Source organism: Bos grunniens, chromosome 14, assembly GCF_055505025.1.
Source record: "Bos grunniens cultivar Pamir isolate PY7600 chromosome 14, Bosgru_T2T1.0, whole genome shotgun sequence".
NCBI lineage: Eukaryota > Metazoa > Chordata > Mammalia > Artiodactyla > Bovidae > Bos > Bos grunniens.
In genome coordinates this window covers 80,728,232-80,749,562 of record NC_141178.1, presented here as the reverse complement: position 1 = coordinate 80,749,562, position 21,331 = coordinate 80,728,232, and the positions used below count along the sequence as shown (strand labels likewise).

The window sequence follows — 21,331 nt, the reverse complement described above, 5'->3', positions numbered from 1 at the left end:
GGGACCTCCAGGGGCAGCAGGCAACGGCCCTGGGAACGAGATCAGAGCGCAGAATGCGTGGGGACCCTCTCGTCTACGGATCCCGCCCTCTCCTCCCCAGCAGGAGCTGCGGCTCTTCCAGGGGGCCGGCTGTCAACTCCCCCAGGCACCATCTCTCCTCAGTTAGTGCAGGAAGTCAGCTGGGTGGTTTGTGCAGAATCCAGAATCCATCTTCTTTTCAAGGTAAAAAAAAAAAAAAAAATCTGCCAGAGCAGCAGGCAAGCGGAAGCCAAAGAATAAATAATGGTCTTTCGTCATCTGAGCCACAGATGGAGAGGGAAGGGGGCAGTCTCCACATGAGGCCCCCACCTCACCAGAGCCAAGGGCACCAGCTGGGGGGACACGGCGGGACAGAGGGCAGACTCCCAAGTGCCAGGGTGAGGGAGGGGCTTCCCTTGCTGGGCCCAAGCCGAGGCCTGCTCTGACCCAGCACCCCAGTATCTCCAAACTGTCAATGGTTAGGCCTGCACAAGGGTCCCCACTCGGCAGTCAGGGGGCGTAGTATCCGTTTGCTAGGAGAGTGCAGCTCCAGGTGGGTGGGGAGCGGGACCCTGGTCTGGATTTCACAGGCCGCCCCGCCCTGGCCACCCACTTCCTGCACAAGAACCAAGGAGAGCGTCTCAGGACCCAGACGGTGCGCCTGGGGCTGAGCGGTGGGCCCTGGTGGGGGCTGCTGTCATTGTTAGCGCTGACAGGGATGGGGACCCGGGGCCAGGGGAGGGCGGCTGTGCAGGGAGCGCTGGGTGTGGGGAGGCTGTGGGAGGCCAGGTGAGAACCTGGGGTGCCCCGGGCCTCCCCAGATGAACTTGGCCTGGGAGGGGCCTGGCAGCCGGGAGCTGGACTCCTGTGGCCCTACTGTGTGCAGCCCACGTCCGCCCGGCTTCACGGGCCCCCACCTGCCTCATTCCGCCTCGTTCCCAAACGTTCCTGGGAAGGGAGGAGGAAGGGAGGCAGTGGGGTGGGCCGGGAGCTGCCTGTTCTCAGAGTTCCACTGGGAAGACCCGGAAACTGGGGCAGAAGGAGGGCGGGAGGGCAGGAGAGGCCCCCATGCAGAAGAAGGGGAGGAGAGCAGGAGGGGCTGGGGAGGGGCTGGGGAGGGGAGAGGGAGGGGTTGGGGAGGAGAGCAGGGGGAAGGGCAGGGCAGGAAAGCAGGGGGAGGGGCTGGGGGAGGGGCTGGGGAGGAGAGCAGGGGGAGGGGTTGGGGAGGGACTGGGGTGGAGAGCAGGAGGAGGGGCGGGGAAGGGCTGGGGGAGGGGCTGGGGAAGGACTGGGGCGGGGCTGGGGAGGAGAGCATGGGGAGGGGCTGGGGGAAGGGCTAGGGAGGAGAGCAGGGGGAAGGGCTGGGGAGGGGAGCAGGGGGAGGGATTGGGGAGGAGAGCATGGGGAGGGGCTGGGGATCGGAGTAGGGAGAGGGGCTGGGGGAGGGGCTGGGGAGGGGCTGGGGAGGGGTGGGAGGAACTGGGGAGGGGCTGGGGGAGGGCTGGGAGGGACTGGGGAGGGGCGGGGAGGGGTGGGGGAGGGGAAGGGGATGGACTGGGGAGGAGATGGGGAGGGGCTGGGGAGGAGATGGGGAGGGGCTGGGGAGGGGAAGGGGGAGGGGAAGGCGGAGGGGAAGGGGGGAGGGGAAGGAGGTCTGCACCCGGGGCTCTGCCCGCTCAGCCCCCGCATTGGGGGGCCCCAGCTTCTTCACAGGTCCCTCATCCCTCCTGGAGCAGGGCTGCTCCTGGACTGGAGTCACTCCCAGTCCCCCTGTGGAGCCTCCAACCCCTCACAGTGTTACCCCATCTGGCTGAGGAGGCAACTGCGGCTCCAGGGGGGTAGCCTGGAGGGGCACACCCCTTGTCACCCACCCCCTGTCCAGGTGAGGCACCCACATTTCTGGGCCCAGGGTCACACTGGGCCTCAGAGTCACTGGCTGGGGCTTGGGAGGAGCCTCCAGGGACAGCAGGAGGGAGGTCCTGGCCGTGGGGGGCAAAATGGGAAATGACACTGCCCTGTGTGCCTGTGTGCACGCGCATGTGTGCATGTGTATACATGTGTGTACATGTGGGTGTGTGTATACATGTACGCATGTATGTTTGTGTACATGTGCGCGCACATGTGTGGACCTGTGTGTGTTTGTGTACATGTGTGTTTGTGTACATGTGGGGGGGTGTACGAGTGTGTGTGGCAGGGTGGGGAGGTGGGGCAGGGACCCTCCTGGCTCAGTCCCACCTTCTGTCTGCCAGTTCTTTCCACACACACACACTGACCCACTCCCACCTCAAAAAACAGACTCCAGCCCACGTTCTGGGTCCCCTGATCATCACCCCAAGGGCCCTCCCCAGGACCCTAGCTTCACACTGGCCTGGGGCTCCCACCCATGCTGCCCAAATGAGGCTTGTAGTGGGTTGAAGAGTGTGCCCCCACAATTCATGATCACCCAGAACCACAGCATGTGACTGTATGTGGAAACAGCCTTGGCAGATGTCAGTGGTTAAGGTGAGGTCAGATCGGGTGGGGCGGGAGCTGGATCCAGGGACTGGTGTCCTTGTAAGAAGAGGAGGGACAGAGACCCAGGAGGAGGCCACGTGAGGACAGAGGCAGAGACTCGAGTGAGGTGGCCTCAGCCACGCGACATGGGGAGCCACCAGAGCAGGGAGGGGCAGGGAGGACCGTGCCCTGGAAGCTTCCGGAGAGAACTGGGTCCTGCTGGCACCTTGATTTCAGATTCCTGCCTCCAAAGGATGAATTTCTGGGTTTTCAAGTCCATCTCAGGCATTCGTTCAGCAGCCCCAGGACAGACACAGGGCTCATCCCTCTCCCATCTCCTCAGCCCTGGTACTCTGGCCAGGGGGTGGATCTGGGTAGTGGGGCGCCCAGGAGACCCCCACTCAGACCTCCAACTGTGGGTGGCAGACCGGACCCGCCTGCCCTCTCTGAACCCTGGCGCTCCATTCAAGCCACACGCCGTCTCCTCTGGGCTCCTGGGCCTCAGAGATGAGCCCAGCGGGTGTGGAGACTTCTGTGTGGCCACGTGGCTCAAGGTCTCCCCGATGGTGATGCCCTCCCCTCCTCCGCCCTGAACACTGAGATTCAGGGAGGGGAGGGCTGCTCAGGGTGCTCCCCTAATTAACCCTGCTGGGATGTCTGCTTCCCAGAGAACCTGGGCTGGATACTGCATTGTTACCCCCATATTACAGACCCCAAAACTGAGGCTCAGACAGGGGGAGCGGCATGCCCAGCCCCCAGAGCCGCCCTCTCCCTCTCCCTGGGCTGGGCCGGCGGGGAGTGAGAGCAAGAGGTCTTTGCCCCCAGCCCGGCTCACCCCCATCCAAGCAGCTCCAAGGCTCCCACCCCCGCAGGCAGCTCCCCCAGCTGCAGCCTGGTTGCCATGGTGTCGGAGGAGGAGAAGATTCCTGAACGGAATCCAGAACTTCACCCCAGCCCCTCCTTCCTCACTCCCTTCTCCAACATCAAAGCCTCTTTCTGTCAGCTGAGGCCTGGCTACTTCCTCCCCAAGCAGCCAGGGAGCACAGGAGGTCAAGGAGGCAGAGGGTCCCGGATGTGAGTCACAGGACTCCGGCCCAGCCCCTTCCCGGAGCAAGGGCTCCAGACCCCCACCCCCAACCTCCCCACTGGACCGGCCTGACTCCCCATCACCGCTCACAGGGAAGAGTCCTGGGCAGTTTGCAGGCCAGGCGGGCTCCTTACAGCCTCTGTGCCTGCAGTTCCCTCCACCTGCAATGCCCTTCCTCGTCCTGGCTTCCCTGAGTCCAGAGGCTCCCGCTGCCTCCCACACCCGCCTTCATCACAGCCATTCCCTTGCTGCACTTGGACGCGACGCTCCCATGGGATTGGGAGGTCTTAGGGATACAAACTTCCATGTCGGCCTTTTCCTGAACCTCCAGCCCCTGGGCCAGGCAGATGCTCAGTGAAGACGCAAGGTGGGAAAGGAGGGAGGGAGGCAGGAAAGAGGGAGGGGAGATGGGGAGCTGTACGTCCTTCAGGCCACCCTCCCCCGTTCACACGGACTCACCCAGGCGGGCTGCTCCTGCTCACCACCCAGGCAGGCTGCTCCTGCTCACCGCTGCCCCTCACACTTGCCAGCACAGATCTCACCCCTCTGTGGCCGACGACAGCTTCCTCCCCGGTCCCGGCTCACTGGGCTCTGTTCCCTGAGGATCCAGAGTGGAATCAACAGGTTATAGACTGTCACCATGGTTGGATGGCATCACCGACTCGATGGACCTGAGTCTGGGCAAGCTCTGGGAGTTGGTGACGGACAGGGCTGCAGGCCATGGGGTCGCGAAGAGTCTGACACGACTGAGCCACTGAACGGAGCTGAGACCGCCGCTGGGTTCAGGAGGCTTCTGTAAACGCACACATTCATCAGCACCTCGAGACTTGAAGCACAAGCAGGCCTGCTACTTCCAAGCCCATCATAGGTCACAGGCGGGCTTAAGGTGGGAAAAGGAAGTAAAAGATGGGTATTTATCAAGGTCTGAGCTGGGTCTCAGCCCCCGCAACCACCCTGGCAGTTAGTTTGAGGAGTTGCAGATGAAGAGATCAAGGGTCAGGGAGGCAAGGTCACTGGCCACGAGCAGACTCTGCGCCAGCCACCTGGAGAGGAGGAGCAGGTTATGCCCAGAAGCCCTCGGCAGTGGGGCCGGCCAGCTGGGGCACAGGCAGCGCTGAGAGGGACACATGGGCCAAGGCAAAGGGTGTTACGTGTGCACCTCGGAGCCCCTCTTGCAAGCTGGACCCATCTCAAGTGGGGAGCAGAACTGGTCAGACCCATTGGTCTCCCCAGACTTTCCACTGAAGACAAGTAGGTCCAGCAGAAGTCACCTCTGAAGACAGAATGGGAACCAGGGTTGGGAGGAAAGAACAGTGCGTAGCACTCACTTTGCACCGTTCTGTGACTATCTGAATTTTACCGAGAATGTCATTATTATTACTGAAAAGAAAAAGTGAAAGTGGTGTTAGTCACTCAGTCGTGTCCAACCCTTTGCGACCTCATGGACTGTAGCCTGCCAGGCTCCTCTGTCCATGGGATTCTCCAGGCAAGAATACTGAAGTGGGTCACTATTCCCTTCTCTAGGGGATCTTCCCCACCCAGGGATTGAACCCAGGTTTCCTGCACTGCAGGCAGATTCTTTACTGTCTGAGCCACCAGGGATCAGAAGAAAATGAACATCCGATGACCCCGAGGTGCTTCTGCACCTTGAGACAGTCATGGCAAAGCCCCAGAGAGGCTGCCTTCCCCCGGCCCTCCACCTCTTGTGGAAGTGCATCCCACAAGCTAGGCCCCAGACCCAAAGGTGGCCATGCATTCATGCCTTCCATCACTCGTTCTTTCACAACTGTGTTAGGCCCGTGCCCCCCGAAAGTCGCTAGTCTAATGGGGAGACAAGCACAAGGACCACACACCGCAGAACAAGGCAACTGGTTCTGATGAATGTGGTGCAGGAGTGTGCCTGTGGGAGCAGACAGGGAGGGCTGCACAGAGGAGACAGCTTTGAGTGCACACCTCACAGGATCAGCGATCTTGAGCGTGAGGACCTGGGCTCTGGGCCGGCCGGAGCGGAGCCCCAGCAGAGCTCGCCCCCTTCCTTCAGCCTCCACACACTCCTGGCCGCCTGCACCTTCTGCCTCATCTGTTTGGAGCCAGCTCACTGGGGAGTTTTCCATACCCGCAGGCCTGTGTCTGCTACCAATTAGGAGGCAAGGTAATTACACCGTGATTACAGACATGCTCTTCCACTTCTTAATGAGCTATGTGGGCTTAGGCAGAAAGGTCTCTGCTGTCTGAAACTCGGGGACCACGCAAAGCTGCAAGGCCCGTGTGCTAGCCCAGGGGAGTGGTTTTCCAACTGCTTTCAACCCCCTTGAAACAGATGAAACCGAAGAAAACCAAGCTATTTGGGTTGGGGTGGGGGTGTTGAAGGGGGCCCTGGGAGAAGGATCCAGGGTCCCCTTTGCTCCGTAGCTGTGGATCCTGGGGAGACGGGGGCTGGGACTGGTCCTGGGGGTGGGACCAGGGTGGCCAGGACAGGGGGAGAGTGCTGGGGAGAGGGTCCACCGCCCACGTCTCCCAGCTGGCACACACAAGGACTTCAGGATCTTCAGAACTGTGTGCTCGTGCCCACGTGTCTGGCCCAGTTAGCTCATCTTTCACAGCAAGCAGTGAGTCTATACAAATAGAAATAGAAATATGACCTTGAAAGATGTCATAAAGGACTTCAACCTTTTAATAACTCCACAGTTTCCTTTCTTAAATTTAGAGGGATGTTTAAGGGAAAATGTCTCTTCTATAGAAGGAATATTTATATGAATTCAACAATTCTATGAACTCCCTTTTCTTTTTCTTCTGTTCAAGTCAAGTAAAATTAGATTAAAAATAGAATCCAAGATATGAGTCTTCTGGTTTTATAAAATCATTTCCACCCATCTGTCCCTTACTCACCCTTCTGGTTTTTGTGTATTTGTGGAGTTGTTCAAAATGATGTTCATCTAATGTTAATGGGTCTTTTTTTTTTTTTTTGGGCCCCACGCAGCACTCGGGGTACTAGCTCCCTGACAAGGGGTCAAAGCCAGGCCCGCTGCAGTGGAAATAAGGAGTCTTAAGCACTGGGCCCCCAAGGAAGTCCCTTCTAATGGTTATTTTCAGCTGGTTGGATTTGGGTTGGTTTTTTATTTCTGTTTTGGGGATTTACAGCATGTTTTGAATTCTTTATAATGAACCGGTGTCACTTATTTTTTAATATGACTTTTTTTTCCTTAAAAAGAGAGATGGGAAGGAAACTTATCAAACTTGTCAGCCAGAATTAGTAGTGGAAACTGAGTACTGAGATGACGAGATGATGGATGATTGCTATTTCTCCCCTTTAATTTCTAAAAGAAAACAACTTACTTTTAAAATAGGGAAAAAAGAAATCATGGGCACTGTGAAACAAGACCAGTGGCAGACCACTTGGCAATAATCTCTTCATATTTACTGAACAACTTGATGCCAGGTTCCAACGTTTACTGTCTCTCTATTTAGGTTTTTGGTTACTCGGTAAAACGTCCTCATACACTCTCCTTGCAATTATATATGCCGCCACTAGTTGGCAGTAGGCATATCAGTATTCTGGAAGGTGTGTGTTTTGTCCGTGTCTCAGATAAGAAGGCATCTATTACAGTTCGACTTTTTTGAGAATTTCTTTACAATTGATAGCCCAATTGAGGCCACTCAATTTCTTGTCTTCCTCAAATAAATACTTCAGACACAAGTCAAGTTCAGTTCAGTTCAGTTCAGTCGCTCAGTCGTGTCCGACTCTGTGACCCCATGAATCGCAGCACTCCAGCCCTCCCTGTCCATTACCAACTCCCGGAGTTTACTCAAACCCATGTCCATCGAGTGGGTGATGCCATCCAGCCATCTCATCCTCTGTCGTCCCCTTCTCCTCCTGCCCCCAATCCCTCCCAGCATCAGGGTCTTTTCCAATGAGTCAACTCTTGGCATGAGGTGGCCAAAGTATTGGAATTTCAGCTTTAGCATCAGTCCTTCCAGTGAACACCCAGGACCGATCTCCTTTAGGATGGACTGGTTGGCTCTCCTTGCAGTCCAAGGGAGTCTCAGACACAAGTCAAACAAGTGATTAAAACAAGCAAACGTGACGCCTATTACACTTGAGACAGGGTAGCCTCCAGGTAAAGCACCCAGCTCTGGAAGCAGACAGATCTCAGTCCAAACCCTGGATTCATCACTCACTGGCTTCATCATCTTAGTCAAACTACCTCAGCTCTTTTGGCCTCAGCATCCTCATTTAAATGCTGGGAATTTAACAAGCCCACATCACAGGATTGTTGTAGGAGTTGAGTGATGTGGTGTAAGCAAAGGATTCAGGAAATAGTTCTTATTATTCCTGCTGTAAGTCCATCTAGAAAACTCCTGCTCAGCCTTGAGGACCCAGCTGAAACCCCTCCTCCTCAGTAAAGCCTCTGTTAACCTCCTGGCAGCAATTAGTTGCTGGCTCCTCTAATCCTATATCCTAATCCTTAACTTTAGGGTGCCAGTTTTTTCTTTATATCTCTTGAGGGTATGTTATCAGGTGAGTGAAAATGTAAGATTTTACATCTTAATCTTGGGTCATGGAATAACCCGAGGACTTGGACTCTAGAGCCCACGTTCTAGTCCCAGCCTCCCTGACCCAGGGCTGTGACCTCGAGTTCCCTCTGTAAGCAGTTGTTTCTCCATCTACAAAACATCTCCTGGGGGTTCTAAGGCTCAGATGAGGTAATCAATATGGAAAGATTTGGAGACAGAAAAACTGCTGTACACATGGTGATTGCCAATGTCCAAGTAAGGGCCGTGGGGTCAGAGCCTTGTCGGTTATTCTGAACAAACAAACAGCAACACACACACAGCACATATATACACACACATTCGCACAGTACACACATACACACAACACACGCATCGCATGTATGCACACAGCACACATGCACACAATGCACACATCGTGTGTATATACACATAGCACACACACATACATGCATGCACGCACACAGGCATGAGCAGGTCTCTTAAGCCAAAGCAACTTGAACTGCCCTTGGAAGCTGCCCAAACCAACCTTAAGCACAAGCCGTCCACGCCCAGTGCTTGGTTCTAGCTTGAGGGCTAGCCAGGCTCCGCTAGGTTGTCTTCTTTGAACCACACATGGTTATCATCACCTCGTATGTCAGCATTTGGCGCTTGCTTCCACCCCAAGACTTAAAAGAAGCCTTTACAGAGCTCAACAGGTGAGCGACGGGGAACAAGGAACCTTCCACCGAGGCTGCCTAAGCGGGGCTGGAAGGACACGCGCTGGTCCGCCGCCTGCGGTCCGGAGTGACAGGGGGACCCTCTGTCTGTCTCTCCCTCCCTCCCTCTGTCTTTCTCCCTCCTTCTCCCTCCGTCTCCTTCCCTCTCTCTCCATCTCTGTCTCTCTCCGTCTGTCTCTCCTCTCTCTCTGCACCCGCGCCTGCAAGAGCTGGAAAGCCAGGCCTGGCTCAGGGCCACTCCAGGTGACCAGCCAGGGCCCCGCCGCTCTCCCTCGTGAGCGGAGCTGCTCAGCACCCAGGCTGGCTGTGCACTTAACAGACACTGCCTGAGCGCCCACTGTCTGTCAGCCCTGCTCGGCCCTGGGGGCACAGACTGGATGCTCAGGGTGGTGGAGGCCTGAGGAAGCAATGGAAAAGAAACGGATGTGGGGACCTCCCTGGTGATCCAGTGGCTGAGACTCCGTGCTCCCCATGCAGGGGGCTCAGGTTCGACCCTAAGACCCAACACAGCCAAATAAATAAACATTAAAGAAAAAAAATGTGTGGGCTGCCCTCTCCGGCCAGGCACTGTGGTGTTGCTCTCAACATTGGACTTAATTCCTGCACCAGCCTGTGAGGTATTTAAAGGTAAGAGGCAAAGTGTTAGTCGCTCAGTCATGTCCAGCTCTTTGTGACCTGCCAAAACTGTGGCCTGCCAAGCTCCTCTGTCCCTGGAATTCTCCAGGCAAGAATATTGGAGTGAGTTGCCATTCCCTTCTCCAGGGAATTCTTCCCAATCCAGGGATGGAACCCAGGTCTCCTGCATTACAGGCCGATTCTTTACCATCTGAGCCACCAGGGAAGCCCAAGAGGTATTTACTTACTTAAATAGGTTCCACCAAATCTACCAGCTTAAGATACAAACAAAGCTATTTTAATATTCAAATTATTCTCTCACCAGCACCTCCCACACCAACAGAAAGGCCATCATTTTTCTGTCTGTCTTTCTCCATCTTTGCCTCTGTCATTGTCTCCCCGTCCAATCCAGCAATCCCACTTCTGGGTCAAAAGAAGTGAAAGCCGAGTCTCAAAGCTACAGGCACCCCTGTGCTCACAGCAGCATTATCCACAGACACCCAAAGGTGAGACAACACGAATGTCCATGGCTCACAGAAGTGGGCCACACCGAGGAATATTACTAAGCCTTTAAAAACAGGGGAATGCTGGCACTGGACGAGCCTTGAGGTCACTATCCTCAGTGAGATGAGTCAGTCACCCAAGGACTGACACTTGTGATCCAACTTACGTGAGATCCCTGGAGCAGACAAATTCATGGAGTCGGGAAAGAGGATGGGGCTGCTGGGAGTTGTATGGGTGGGGAGCCAGTGTTTAATGAAGACAGAGCTTCAGTGTGGGAAGACGGAAGAGTTCTGGAGGTGGAGGCTGGTGCCTGCTGCACGAGGTGAGTGCACTCAGCGCTGCGGAGCTGTGCGCTTAAAATGGTGAAAATGGCAAATTCTATGTCATTTGCATTTTACCACAATTAAAGCAACAACAGCCATGGTGGTCTCTGTCGGTGTGGAGGGTCTGTGGGCGTGGGTGTGGGAAGAGGCCCCTGAGGAGTTCTGGACGGTTCCAAGTGATCTAGCCCTGGGGTCTTCCATCACAGCCTTATCTCCTGAGTCACAGTTATCTCAGGGTCCCCAGCCCGTGTGTGTTGACTGACTAACCGACTGACTGGTTGCATAGTGCACTCCCCGCCAGGGAGCCTCCGGAATAGTCCAGACCCTGGGCAGCTCTGCAACCCAGGCCCCCTGCCAAGACGGAAGTGCCAAACAATAGCCCTCAAGAGGCCTCCCTGCAGCCAGCCGGATTTGCACCTCCATGGATAAAGCAGGCTTCCTCCGAAGGAAGTGATACTCGAGGGAGGGGAGCGAGGGAGGGGAGCACAGCTTCCGCTGGAGCGAGCTGGAGAGAGGGGCCCAGAAGGACAGGCAGGAGGGTGGGGAATCCTGGATGCCCACTACCCCTGGCCCTGAGCACCACAGGCTGCAGCAGGCAGCTCCTCCCCAGGGCGCTAAGGACACCCTCGTCCTGTGAAGCGCTGACTTTTTTGAGCCTGAAGGTCACAGTCAGCACAGGAGGGTTGGGGGACGTGCGCAGCCCCCCATTGAGGGCTGTGTGGCCCCACGGCCCCAGCTGCACCCTCTCTCCCCTTGAAGGGGACAGGCGTCACCCTGCGATCACTGTGCATCTAGGCGCTGCCACCCCAAATCGCCCAGACCCAGGGCTGCCCTCTTGCACCTCTTCCTTCTCTACGGCGAAAACAGACAAAAATAAACAGAGACAGAAAAAGAAACAGCCATGAATCCCAAGGTGGGGTGGCTGACGGAGGTGATTACTCCCCCACCTCCCCTCCCCTCAGCGTTCTGAATCAATTGAGAGCCTGAGTCGGGAGGTGGAGAGGGACCGAATCTGTTGTTGGAAAGCAGAAGTTCTGACTCAGAACCAGATGGGTCCCTGTGTTCCAGGTAACCACCCGGGAAGGAGCCAGGAGTCCTGCTGCCTGGAGGGGCAGAAGTGGGGTGGGTTCACACCCCAAGAGTGGAGTTGCCGGCCTCCATGGACCCCTCGGAGGGGAGAGGCTGCCTGGGTAACAGGTGCAAGAAAGGAGCTGGAGCGTTCGGGGACCTGAGGTCTGGAGGGGGGCTGGGGCAGGAAGAGGGGGTCACTGAGCTGGCAGGGAACTGCTGGGCGTGCTGGGGGTTCAGGAGACATGCACCGATGGAGGGAGAAGGTGCCTCAGTGAGGTCAAGGGGTGCTGACAGAGGGGAGGCCGGCCCGGGCCACAGCAACCTAGTGACCGAGGGTGGCTGTGGCCAGAAGCTCAGGACAGGGTGACCTTCCCTCTGGCCTTCACTACCACTGGGGGCCTCCCAAGAGGGCTCCCAGCAGATAGCCTTCACCTTCTGCCTGGAGGAAGAAAAAGGGGAGAGGTCAGGAAGGGGAGCTGAGAGAGGGCAGGGGGCGAGGAAGGGAGGAGGGAGACAGCCGGGAATTTACAAAGGAAGGGGAACAGTTGGAGCAGGGAGAGGGTGGGGCTAGAGCCCCTGCACAGCTGCCCCCCCTCACCCCTTGCATAGAGCTGCCTGGAGATGCACCCTCACCCCCCACCCCCCAGGAGCACGCCTTCTGTGCAGACAGGCAGAGGAGAGGCAGGGCAGGCAGATCCGTGCCTGGCGGACCCTGGGGTGGGGGGTGGGGGGGCTGCCGCTGGGGGAGGGGGACACTGAACCCCTCCCTCCTGCAGGTGTGGAGCAGCCCTCTTGCTTCCCACCCTGCCCCTTCCCCATCCATGGTGGTGGTGGTGGTTTAGTGGCTAAGTCGTGTCTGTAGCCTGCCAGGCTCCTCTGTCCGTGGGATTCTCCAGGCGTCAGATCATTGTCCCCGCGTGCAGGGGGCTGAAGTGTGTCTCCCCACAGATACGTTCAAGTCCTAACCACCCCTCAGTCCCCGTGAACGTGGAAAAAGCCTGTGTCTGTTAAGGATCTTGAGATGGTCCTGTATTTAGGGTGAAACTTCGATCCAGCGACGGGTGTCCCTGTGGGAAGAGGCAGGATGCAGACCCAGAGGGAGGAAGACCTGTGAAGATGGGGAAGAGGCTGGGGTGACGCAGGCCAGGAGCCCACCCTGGAGCCTGAGTCCCGAGCCCGAGTGTGCTGCGTGCACTTGGTCTTGGATTCTGGCCTCCAGGTCAGCGGCAGGACACAGTTCTCAGGGTTCGTTACAGCAGCTTTGAGGATGGATACTCCTGGACTCCCAGGCCCATTCCTGTCACCAGGCTACGAACAAGTGACAGAATGCAGGTGTCCCTGACCCCGCTTTCAGCTCCCTTCCTTGCACCCTGCACGGGACAGAAGCTGGCCCGGGCTGGTGCAGCTGCAGCCAAGCCAGCCGTGAGCCGGACTGCCCCAGCTTCCTCGCCTCTGCAGACCTGCCCACCTCGAGGGGAAGCAATCTTGGTGAAAGTGCTGTCTGCGGTCGGTCGCGGTCAGAGCCAGGAGGAAGTGGGGAGATGACCCGGGCCTCGCAGCCCTGCAGGGAGTGTCTCTTTGCACCTAAACCCACAACTACACTTCTCCCAACAGAGGGGAACTTGCTGCCTTGCCCCCGGGGCTCACTATGACTGGTCCCAGTGTCGTCTCCAAGGCTAGGGTTTTCGGAGCAGGTTCCCATGGACATAGGAGCCAGGTGGGCTACAGTTTCATAGGGTTGCACAGAGTTGGACACGACTGAAGCAACTGAACACGCACAAAGAGAAAACAATCCTTCCTGGGTGTCTCCCTCTGTCCTGCTTCCAGCAAGTTCTGAGTGCTGAGTGAGAACCTTTCGATCCCTGGGCTTGGACTTGGCCGTGGGCTCCCCACTACTGGGTCCTGGGTTCCAGGAGGCTCTGGTTGGCTGCCGCACCCACTCTTGGTGCCCGGAGGTGGTCCTCACCAGACCCTCTTCCAGTTCCACTCCCAAGACCCTTCCCCACCCTTGCCCCTGGTCTGTCTCTGGGTCAGGTGGGGCGGCCTAGGGGAGGGATGTGGACATGTGCAGGCCCTTGGGCTCCAACTTCAGGGTCATTCTCAACCCCCTGCTCCAGACCTTGCTATCCGATCAGTCTCCATGTGCTGTGGAAGGGGGCCATGGGTGCTTCTCAGGTTTGGGTTTGGTCTGCTTGGGGGCCACGTTTCCAGCAGATGGGGTCACAGGTCATGCACACAGAAGCGGGGTTCGCTTTTCCCACGTTCTCTCACCCGTGTTTGCACAAGGAGCCGACTGGGCCCTGGGAGGCTGCACCCTCCCCCAAACTGTCTCATCTCGCTCTGGCAGCTCAAGCAGGACTCAGGCTTGGAGAAGGGTGAAGGGGGAGACCACCAAGTAGGGCCTGGGCTGGCCTGTGGGCTCCAGGAGAGCCACTTGTGAAGGGATAGGCGACCTGATGCAGAGCAAGTCACTGCCGCGGGGCACCGTGTCCACAGTGCCGTCCAGCTGACTCTCACCCTAGCATTCTCTCTCCATCCCCTTAGAGTGTGTGCTATAGCCTCGGGGTCTGCCAGGCTGGACTTCAGCATTCCCAGACAGCTGGACCCTCCATCCGCAGCGGCATGTGGTTCAGGAAGTCCTCCCAACACACAAGAGAACTTCAGAGGTGAGTTTGTACCAGTACATCAGTCAGGTTGCTTTGACCCCTTAGTGACAGTCAAGGGCTTACGCTCTAGAGCAGGGCGGGCTTGCCTCAGCTCCTTCTTCCCTTTCCTTCCAGCTGGATGAGCCTGGGGATTTAACACCTCTTAGCACCCTTTCTCATCTTTAAAAAGAAAATAATTGTGGTTCCTCCTCCTAAATCCATTGCAAAGAGTGAGATAATACATGTGAAGGGCCTCTTGGAGTTCCCAGAACATGCTATATATTCTGTAGGAAAGTGATTATTATTGTTAGAATGAAGGGCAGGCCTATGGAGCCCCAGAAGTTTGAATATATTGGGGCCTTTGATTCAAATATACAGATTTTTTTCACCTCCGTGGAAAGTAGATGAAAGTAGGGGATTGATGGGCTTGAAAATGGAATCTTGGAGATAAACTAACGGACCGATGTTTTTGTATGGCGAATCTCCGCCCTTGTGGATGACACAAAATCCCATCACTAAAACCTACCTTGCCCATCAGTGCAAATCTCGTCCCTGTTGCTTCTTCCTCTTCTGTCACTCTGGGACAGTAAATGCACACTTTCAAGGGATTTCACAGGTGCCCACTGTTTATTCTTATGCCGCTGAAACGTCACCTCTGCTTTGTGCAGAAGTCCCCTGGACGTGAGCACGAGATGGGGCAACATGTGGAGGGTTTGGTCTCCCAGGTGGTCCGCTCTCTGGGCTGGCAAATTCCAGCCTGGCTTCCTCTGCTGTTGTCACGGAGTTGCGGTTGCCATGGCGTCTGTGTGTGCGGGAGACAACTCTGCATCCCTCCAGCTTCTGGAACACTCATCCTGAGCCTTGAATCAGGTGGTGGGAAGTCTGTGTGCAGAGAAAAAGAAGGAGGCGTGGCGTGTGGGAGGGAGTCGATCTGGGCCCTGCACCTGTGTTAGTGGAGCTGCAAAAGGAGGGGCGATGCCTCTGAACCGGGAGAGACGCATGGAGGCGGAGGCCGCACTGGGCAGGGGGGCTGCAAGGCACGCTGGGAGCTTCCGCTGCACAGGCCGGCGGGGCTGGGGAGCCAGGCCGAGGCCCCCTCTCTGGTTTCTGTGGTTCTCTGCTGCTCCTGCCTTGACAGCCACTTCCGACTACTGTCCCAAAGTCACTCTAAGTGCAGCCCCCTGATTGAACATGTGCCCCTAATAAATAGATGAATAAACATTTAACGAGCTGCCTGCGATGCTCTTGTCTCCGAGTTTTACCCAGCTGGCTTGTTCTTAATATTCTGTACTTTGCTCAAAAGACTTATTTGAGAGAAGGCTTTCCTGACCGCTGATCGGTCCCCGCCAGAGTCCTTTGCCATTTCTTATGGCACTTTGTAGCATCTGAAACCACCTGCATAAGCTCCAGTAGCGCCTGTGTGGCATGTGTGTGGATATCTCCATGACTAGCTCTTTGTAGACACTAATAACATTGGGTGAATAGAGTAGTGAACTGGCATGTTCTGCAATCACAGTAGGTTTCCGGGCAGGTCCCTCGGAAAGAGATTTCTCTATGGCCACGTGGCCCTGGGAGAGTCACCTACCTGCCTTCCTAGCCTGTAGAATGGGGACAGTGTAACTACTCAGTAAGGCGGCTCTAAAGCACCCACGAGGGCCCCCGCACAGCGCTCCCCAGCCCCCTCGCCTTGTCTGGAGGAAGCCGGGCTCCAGTGTGGCTCAGGTCCAGAGGCACCACGCACACACCCAGGGATGGAGCAGGGCGTGGAGCCAAGGGCGTGAGTGAGGAGGGCCTTGGTGGTCACTGCGGGCAGCAGGGACGGCCTTGTCTGTGTCGGGGGAGCGGGGAGGCCATCAGGACGAGCCTGCCCGTGGGTTCCCTGCTCTCCCTCCTGGCCTGGTCTGCTTATTGCGTGTCTCAGGTCGCCAGGACCAGCACCCTACTCTGGCTGCCAAGGGGCTGGGACCAGGATGGGACACAGGAACGCCAGGAGGCTGAGGAGAGCACGGAACCTTTGGGCCTGGCTTCTCCAGAGCCAGGAGGGGCACTCAGGGGCCCCCGTCTCCCCCCAGGGCTCCTGCTGCCAAAAGCGGCCTTCTCACCCCAGGTTTCCTACACCTGCTCCTTCCTCTTGGTCTATCTGCCCCTCCTGCATCAGGGTTGCTCGCTGTGGAGCCTCTGAACTCTGCTCCCACTACTAGCGCCAGCGCTGTTTCCATATCTCCAGCCTCAGCTCCTGGGACAGACCAGCCGGCCTGCTTGGACAGCTCTAGGTACAGCAAGCTGGCGGCATGGCCACCCCACGGGCTTGTCCCCGAGCGTGAGCTGCCCACCCTGAGCTGCTCTCGCAAGCTGGGGCTTTGACAGGCACCGCGATGGGTGTGCCTGTGAATCCTCTCTACTCTCCCGATGCCCACTCAGCGCCTCGCTCTCCCATGGCAGCCTCGGCCTCCCCACTTCCGCATGCACCTCGGCTCATGGGTTGCCTCCTGCCCAGAATGCTCGCCACTCTGTCATCTCAGCTCAGAGACCACCTTCTCCACGGAGTCCTCCCAGATCGCCACAGTCAAATGTCACGGCTCCCTTTTTAGACCACTAAATCCCTTTGTCCCACGTTGATACTTTGACTTGTTTGTCATCCTGAGTGCAGTAGACAGTGATAATCCTCCAAAGAGGTCCGTGTCCTAATCCCTGGGCATGTGGAGATGTGGCCTTACATGAACGAAGTGCCTTTGCTGATGAGAGTAAGCTACAGACCATGAGGAGGGAAGATCACCCTGGATTATCCAGGTGGCCCAGTGTCATCACAAGGGTCTTTATAAGAGGGAGGTGAGAGGGTCAGTCAGCAAAGGAGATGTGATCAGAAGCAGAGTCTGGAGCGATGCATTTGGAAGATGGAAGAAGAGTCCATCAGTCAAGGACTGCAGGCAGCCTCTGGAAGCCGGAAAGCCAAGGAATCAGAATCTCCTCTGCAGCCTTTAGAAGGAACCAGCATCTTTAGAAGGAACCAGCATCTTTAGAAGGAACCAGCATCTTGATTTTAGCCCTCCGGGACTCATATCAGACATCTGACCTCCAGACCTGTAAGAGAATAAATTTGTGATTCTCTAAGCCACTAAATGCATGGTCCTTTGTTATGGCAACTGTAAGAAATGAATATAATCAGCACATGTGGGATTGTTCCTTTACTAGAATGTCAGCATCTTATGGAGAGACTGTGTCTTATGCATCTTTGCACATCCATGGCCATATTTGAAAACACCTGTTTATGACTGCACAGCTCTACCAGTTCCTGACTGTGTTGATCATCCATCCATTACCCTCCCTCGACCCCTCCCTGGGCTTCTCCCCCGAGAGGAAGTGTTTCCTAGAGGAGAGGAAGGTTTTTCTCCCCTGGAGCACCTGCATCACTCTGACCCTCCAGATATTTTTTATAATAAAACAAAGCTCGGGGCTCTTACGCAATACGACTCACATATTTGTCAGGAAACGTTATGAAACTTCAAGGAAATGTCTTGTTTCAATAAAGCCACTTTGGCCTCTGCTCCTGGGCGGCTGATGAAGTTTGAGATCTGGCCAGAAAGATAAAATCCAAACTTCTGTGGCTCTTGTGTAAGGCCAGGCAGTCTGGGCCTGTCCTCCTCCGCCCCATCAGCAGCTTCCCCTGCCATGTAGCCTCAGTCTGGTCCAGCCCAGCACTGGATGCCCTGAACACCAGGAAGGTGCCAAGCTTAGGAATCGAAGCAAGTGTTCCTCCAGCCTGGAGAGCACCTTTCTCAGCCCAGCCAGGCACTGCTCCTCCTGGAAGCTGTAATGTAGTCTGCATAGGCCCTAGGAAGCGTCCTTCTGCATGTGGACATCACCCAGTGGTGGCTTCAAGCGGAGGCTGAGAAGTTTACGGGATGAGCCACGCTGTTGCCCTGCGGAGGGGCAGAGGGTGAGCCCTCCCTCCTGTGGGGGACAGCACAGAGCCGCCTTTAAGGTGGTGGCTCCTCTGTCTCGCCCCAGCCACACTGGGCCGGCTAAGCAATTTGCAGGACCCAGGGCAAAAGGAAGGCAGGAAACCTCTCTCCCCTTCCCAGGGGCCATCACCCCAACCCTCACAGGAGGTACCCTCAGCACGGGGACACATTTGGTACTTAGAGCAGAGGGGGATCCTGTGGTACTGCCAGCTGAGAGCAGGGACAGCCACCGCTGTGCCCCACCCTTGGGGGTGGGGGCAGGAAGGATGTGGCTGGACTGGGCCCTGGGCACTAAGAGGCAGGGAGGTGCCTGGGGAAGCGTGGGGCCCAGGGCGGGAGGAGTGGGCGGGGATGAGCCTCTCCCCTGGAGCCCGCTTTGGTATCCCTGGACCTCACTTACAAAACACGGGTTCAAAGATGAAATTATTGAGAATTCAGCACGGTGACTGCAGAGCCTTGAACCCCAGGCATGAATCCCCCTTTGGTGCACACGGCCCTCTGGGACTGCACCGGTCACACGCCCGGGAAGCCAGCCCTCCAGCCAGCCTTCTGCCCGGATAGGGTGGGCCTGGGCCGGGCCACCCACCTCCTGGGGCCGTGGCCCTGCCCATCGGTCAGGGTGGCAGCGCCAGGCCAGTGGCCAGGCCCCCGTGGCGCTCTGTGAGGGCTCGTCCACGCGCTCCAGGAGGTCACTGCTCGGGCCTCTCTGGCTCCAGGGGAACAACCAGGAAGTCTGAGGTCCTGCTGGAAACACTTCTCTTATCCCCACCCAGTCTGACCGGATTCCATCCCGCCCCTCGAACCACACCCTCCAGACCTGCAGGAACAGTGAGGCCACAGTGGCAGCCGGTGTGGAGCACGCTCTAGAGGGCCCTTCCCCCAGATGGAGGCACTGGGGGTTCCCGGTCACGCAGCCGGGAGCGCGCTCTAGAGGGCCCTTCCCCCAGATGGAGGCACGGGAGGTTCCCGGTCACGCAGCCGGGAGCGGCAAAGCCGTCAGACCTGCCCAGCTCTGCGCTCCAGGCCCTCCCGGCTCGGGCCAGCGAGGTCACAGCACAGCCTCTTCTCGCTGCAGCGACTGCTGCTAGTCCTTCCTGTGCCTGTGCACCCGGCCGCTCGATTTTCATTAATCGGACCACACGCTTCTGAATAGCAAACCTGTCTCCGCGGCACTGGGACTTCCGAGGTGCTTCCTCCCAGGACTGTGGGGTCCCGGGCCCCTGCTCACACTGCTGCCGGCCTTTGGTTTGCAGTGACGTTTCCCCCCTTTTCTCTTCTGCTGTATTTCCATGTGTTTATTAAATTTGTTCACAGTGGCGCTTGTATTTTGAAGTCCGGTTGGTCATTTCCGCCTCCAGGCGTGCAGACGAGGGGGGGACCCCCGGGTGCTCCTGTGACCCCTCTCTCGGGACCTACCCGTCTCCTGCTCAGAGTTACCCTGATCCTCACTGATGGCAGAGTCTGCCAGACCCAGAGCTCCAGGAAGCACGTGTTCCTTATCTCTTTCCTCCCAGCCTCTGCTTTGTCTTAAAAGAGGGATATATATAAGACTAATGTATTCTCCAGGTCAAAATGCTTGGTGGATTGAATCAATGTTAGAGGAGCAGTGGCAAAGAGGGTGGATTCGGAGCCGGGCCTGGCAACTAAAAAAATTGTCACAGCCTAAAAGTCGTGGGCTTCCTCTGTGGCTCAGACTGTAAAGAATCTGCCTGCAATGCAGGAGACCCAGGTTCGATCCCTGGGTCTGGAAGATCCCCTGGAGAAGGAAATAGCAACCCACTCCAGTATTCTTATCTGGAGAATCCCAAGGACAGAGGAGCCTGGTGGGCTACATACAGTCCATGGGGTCACAAAGAGACAGATATGACTGGGCAGCTAACAAAAGTTGAGAGTTAATGTTTTATTTGGTGGGAGTTTTTAGGACTTCGAGTCTGGGAGACAGCATCTCAAATGACCCCGAGAGAACTGCTCAGAGGAGGCGGGGGAGGAGTCAATTTACATAGAAGTTTGCAGCAAAGGGCAGGGTGTCTGAACATCAAAAGTATTTTGTGAATTAAAGAAAACCAGATATCTCAAGTTGAGGAATTTAGTGCTTTTCTACGTATGGGAAGATGCAAGAGTCTAGGCTCAGTGAAATCGGTCTTCCCTGATGGCTGAGGTGGTAAAGAATCCGCCTGCAATGCAGGAGACCTGGGTTTGATCCCTGGGTTGGGAACATCCCCTGGAGGAGGAAATGGCAACCCTCTCCAGTATGCTTGCCTGGAGAATTCCATGGACAGAGGAGCCTGGCGGATTACAGTCCATGTGATCACAAAGAGCTAGACATGAATGAGTGGCTAACATTCACACAAGCATATGCATCTCGGCTACCTGGGGCCAGTATCCTGTGTTTTGACATCCTGAGTTCCTCAGGGCTCACCGTAGGGAGTGGCTACAGCCCGAGAGCTGGCTGTCAGATAGCGCAGGTATTCTCTTTCCAGAGTGCCCTTTGGGCTCAGGAATTCACATTTGGAGGGCTGGAATCACTGATGACTGTCACATCCTTGTCTACGGATATGGCAGGAAATAGCTCCTTTTCACAACTGCCTGGGTTCAAACCCTGGCTCAGGCACTTCTGAGCGCTGGGCCCTGCAGCCAGCTGCCCTCTCTGGTCCTCAGTGTCCTCATCTGTAAAATGGGGGTTATAGTACTAACTATTAATATCTCATAGGCGAAAAAAAAAAAAAATTGGAGAAGGAAATGGCAACCCCCTCCAGTATTCTTGCCTGGAGAATCCCATGGACAGAGGAGCCTTGCGGGCTACAGTCCATGGGGTCACAAGAATCAGACACGACTGAGTAACTTTCACTTCACTTCACTAGGCCAAAAATGGGTTAAGATTGCTAAAGTGCTTAGAATAGGGCAGGGCACACGTTAACGCTATCCAAGCAGTTGCTAAATCAGTGACACTTTCCTCTTTCCCTCCTGAGTTCAAGACCAAGTGAGAAAGACACTGGAGATTCAAATAGCAGGTTTATTATGAATAACACTGAACATGAGTAGAAGGCTTGACTCACGGCCACCATTATATACCCTGGTACGAATTACACTTGGTCACGCCCCAGGCTTCCCAGGACCTGTCCTATAACCCTGCATCGTCCACTCCTCCGTCTCCTGTGACCAGAGGGCAGGGTGGGCCAGGCAGAGAAGGAGAGTGGGAAGCAAGCCTGCTCAAGGCAGCGGCCAGTCTCCTCGCTCCTCGCTCAATGGGAAAGGCTGCGGAGAGGCCAGAGTTGCCCCAGCCCTTGTTTCAAATGCCCGGATGAAGGGCGGTGGGTAGGAGGCAGACGGTCGGGGAGTTTTCCCATTTGCCAAGGACCAGTCATGGCTGTCATTTGTCAAA

The 21,331-nt window shown here is 56.4% G+C and overlaps 1 long non-coding RNA gene across 3 annotated transcripts; it reads right to left on the bottom strand.

Moving 5' to 3' along the window:
- Nucleotides 1–14,595: 14,595 nt before the first annotated feature.
- On the bottom strand, nt 14,596–19,393 carry LOC147359729 (uncharacterized). Of its 3 annotated transcripts, none has more exons than XR_015140368.1 (2): nt 19,108–19,393; nt 14,596–17,068 (listed from the first exon to the last, which is right to left on the bottom strand). It is a non-coding gene; the product is annotated as an uncharacterized LOC147359729 (long non-coding RNA). The 3 variants fall into 3 exon arrangements; XR_015140369.1 differs by lacking the exon at nt 19,108–19,393 and adding an exon at nt 18,536–18,684; XR_015140367.1 differs by lacking the exon at nt 19,108–19,393 and adding an exon at nt 18,350–18,671.
- Nucleotides 19,394–21,331: the final 1,938 nt, after the last annotated feature.